The sequence below is a fragment of the Echinops telfairi genome, unplaced genomic scaffold, assembly GCF_000313985.2.
Source record: "Echinops telfairi isolate 266 unplaced genomic scaffold, ASM31398v2 ScPeMD7_7457;HRSCAF=8495, whole genome shotgun sequence".
Taxonomy (NCBI): Eukaryota; Metazoa; Chordata; class Mammalia; order Afrosoricida; family Tenrecidae; genus Echinops; species Echinops telfairi.
The window spans coordinates 12501312-12505527 of record NW_022111357.1 but is presented as its reverse complement, the minus strand read 5'-3'; positions in this window follow the sequence as shown (position 1 = coordinate 12505527).

The window sequence follows — 4216 nt, the reverse complement described above, 5'->3', positions numbered from 1 at the left end:
GTGAAGGGAGACGTCGGACAGGGCAAGATATGACAAAATTATAATTTATAAATTATCAAGGGTTCATGAGGGAGGGGGGAGCAGGTAGGGAGGGGGAAAATGAGGAGCTGATACCAAGGGCTCAAGCAGAAAGCAAATGTTTTGAGAATGAGGATGGCAACAAATGTGCAAATGTATTTGACACAATGGATTTATGGATGGATTGTGATAAGAATTGTACGAGCCCCCAATAAAAGGATATTTTTTTTAAAAGATGTTACTTGGCAAGATCTGAAGGACAAGAGCCTAAGCAACACCCTGCCATGATTCTCTTCCACCTTAGGGTTCTTAAACTCCTGTAGGTGGCAGGTGTCAAAGGACCAGGACTTAGATGTATCTGTAAACACTGGGATTGAGGAGAGGTGTCCTTGATTGTTTTGCTTATAGTTGTCAGACAAACGCATTATGTAACAGAAAAGCTTCAGGTATAGCTGCATCTGAGTGTTCAATGATGTCTTCAAGATTGTGTCTCTTTTGAGTTTCTTTCATTGAGGGTGGAATTCCCAAAATGTGATATGATGGCCACCAAGAGCTCTACGTTTATATTCTACTTTCCTAGCTATCCTAAAATTAGTAAAAGCCTTTCTTTCCCAATAGTTCTGGCAAAGCCCTAGACTTGTATCTCATTGGCCTGTCTTGGGTCACTATCCCATCCCTGACCCAGTCATTAGTCAACAATGGCAGCAGTGGGATGTTTTGGTACACCAGGTCAAGGACATCTGCCTACACTGGAACTACAATGTTGGACAGACCCAGTCAATCACATGAGCTGGATGGTTCTCCAAAAGGACAATCCAAGTGTTCTCTCCAGGAGGAGGAGAAATGAATGCTGGGCAGGCCCAATCAATAGGCAAGTTTTACAAGGTGATAAGGAGCCACAAGTAAAGAGTGGATCACGTCCACGCAGTCGCCATGACTGTCTCTATTCACTGAATTGTCTGAAAATCCTTTTAAATCAATTCAGCACATATTTCTTGAGTATCATATGCAAAGTCCAGTACCTTCCACGTAATGTGGAACAAGATATTCCCCTGCCACCAACCCCAGTAAGGCAAATGCTAGACTCAACCTATTGCTGCCTCACCATAGGAATGAACCCACTGCCGTCAGTGCTGATCCACTGACTCGGTGTGGTGCAGCATTTCTGAGGCTATAAATCTTTATGTGAGTTGCTAGATGCCATTGATTCTGTTCTGACTCGTAGGGACCTGATGTACAACAGAATGAAACGCCACTGGGCCTGTGCCACCCTCATAAGTGTTCTTTTGTGGGAGCCCATCGTTGCAGCCACTGTGTCAATCCATCTGGTGGAGGGCCTTCTTCTTTGTAGATTGTATCCGTTTTCATCCTTGCAGCAGCTGGTTGGTCTGAAACATCGCCTTTGCAGGTAGCAGTCCAATTATGACCCAACAGCACCTCCAGGACTCCTTCCCCCCCAGTAACACGCCCAAAGCAAACTCACTGCCTCAAGTCCAGAGGACACGGGAGAGCTGCCTTTGAGTTTCTGCGCCTGTACCTCTTTATGACAGAAGAAAGCCTGACCCTACAGTTACCAGCCCAACTCGTCACCACCACCACGCACCAGGGCTCCTTGCCCTAAGAACACAGCAGGCCAAATCCTCTCAGAAACCAGCTCTAACGTCACTTCCCATGGAGACTTCTCTCGACTCCCTCCCCTGCTGGAGTCGCTTTCCATGACCTCTGAACTTGGTGCCATCGTTTACTGAGTCTTCTTACAGTCCCCTGCCAATCCCCCCACCCCACCCCACATCCCAGGAGTGCGTGGTAAGGCTGAACGAAGTTCATTTATCCCTGTATCCTCAGTGCCCAGGATAGAGTTGACTATTGGTAGATGCCATCACGTTGGCTCCAACTCCCAACAATGACCTGTGGACAACAGAACAAACCACTGCCAGTTCCTATGGCATCTTCACACTTGTCATGTTTGAGCCAGTCCGTCTTGTGGAGGATAATCCTCTTTTTCGCGTAATTAAGCAGGTTATCCTCCAAGGACTGGTCTTTCCTCAGGTCCAATGTACATGAGACAAAGTCTTGCCACCTCCCTTCAAAGGAACATTCTAGCAGTACTTCCCCCAAGACAGATTTGTTCATTCTTCTGGCAGTCTTGTATTCTTATATTAAAAGTAGTAGATGCTCAAAAACACGTTATTCTGAATAAAAATTAGTTCCCAGGAATGGCCTGACCTCCATCTTTCATGGAATATTCTTGAAATCATTCATCTTCCCTTTCAAAAGCCAGTTTGTCACTCAACTAACTCAACTAACACTTGTTGAATATCTACCATGAGCCAGACCATGCCAGGCTCCAGGGATCCAGAAATTCACAAGATGCATTTCAAACTCAACACTCTCTAAAGAAACCAGGGCTGGCTCTTCGTTCAGAATTTCTTTGGCTAGGAAAAAATTTATATCAGTCCTGGTTTCTTTGTGTTGTGACAGTCATTCTCCCATCCTGGGCCCTCTTTTCCCTTGAAATAAAGGACTGATTGAATAAAAATCTTAAATAATTTAATAGATATAGATGTGTTGAGGAACTTTAGTGGTGTAGTGGTTAAAGCACCCAACTACTAGCCACAAAGTCATAAGTTCAAACCCACTCACTAGATGCTCCACTGGACAAAGAAATGGCAGTCTACTCCAATAAAGATTTAAAGCATTGGAAACCCTATGGGGCAAATCTACACTACCCTATAGAGTTGCTTGATCCAGCACTGACTCAAGGTAGAAGGTTTGAGTTTTTGGTATATGTGTTGAATTGGATTCCACAGTTCCTTTTTTTTTTTCTTCAATGAATTTTTTATTGTGAATTAGGTGGCGGGTGGTGGTTACATTTTAGACCCTCAATTCTGTATTCAACGTTCAAATCTATCTTCCCTTTTGACCTTAATTCTTCTGTTTCTTTTATGGAACTGTCAACAAATTCTATTGACTTTACCTTTAACACCAGAGTCCAATCATGTCTCACCACCTCACCCCACCTGGGACACACCACTTACTCTCATGGCTTGCTAAGATCATTTCTGTAACCTTCTAACCGGTCTCCGTTTCCACTTTTGTGCCCCTACAATCAACTCTCACACAGCGACCAGAGTGATTCTTTACAAATGGAAGTTCACACCCACCCATGGCTCTCCATCTCACTCCGAATCAGAGAATGCACTCCACGTGGTTCATGTTCACCCCACCCTAGTCAGTTTAGACACACAGCAGATGAATCTGCACCGACTGTCCCCGCTGCCTGCATTGTCCCCCTTCTTGGCCACACACGAACACCCCCCCCTGGCTGATGCACTCACTTCCTGAGCTGGTACATGAAGTCACCTTCTCTGTGCTACTGATGGCTCTATTTAAGTGTCCCCTCTCCATTTTCCTTCATTGTACATTTCCATGTCCACCCAAGGAGGTTGGGGGTGATTTAGGCAGCCTGGGGCAGATGGGCAGAAGAGAGAGGGTTGAGGGTGATTCCGGCAGACGGGCAGAAGAGAGAGCCAGAATACTTACTGAGAACTAGTACCTAGGGGGCGCGATAGGTAACATGTTTGGTTGCCAACTGCTCCTGGGGAGAAAGATTGGCTTTCTACTCCCTTGAAAGAATTACAGGCTTACCTGCAGGGCCAGTTCCAGCCGGTCCTGTAGGGTCAGTATAAGCCACAATCGACGTGATGGCAGTAAGCGTACCCACAAAGCTACACTGGCCTGTGTCCCTCACAATCTGCTCCGTAAGCAATGGGACAGGGTGTGTTTTATAGTCAGCGCATGAGGAAAGGGTCTCCTGGAGCAGATAAGCCACCTAGTTCTCAGATGGTTCTTCCCCTCCTGCTGTCAGCTACTGTCAGCTGAGTCCTGCCCTTCAGATGGAGGCAGGCTAATCGTGGCTTCCAAAGGACATAGCAACAGTGTGTTCCTTCACAAACCCGAGCAAAATTGCAAGGGCCAAATGCGGAGCCTCTGGGCTGCCAGGTATTGGTTAGCTGACGCCTGTCTTTCTAATAGAGATGGGCTGATGAGTTCATCTTAACTTCTATGGGAGACCGTCAAGCCCGGTCAATTCATGAATTCTAATGGGATTGCAAGATTGAGACAGAAAGGAGAGCCAGCTGTGGGAAGCCTGAGCAAACCGCCTAGGCGCCACCATGAACGCAGCATCACTGTCTCA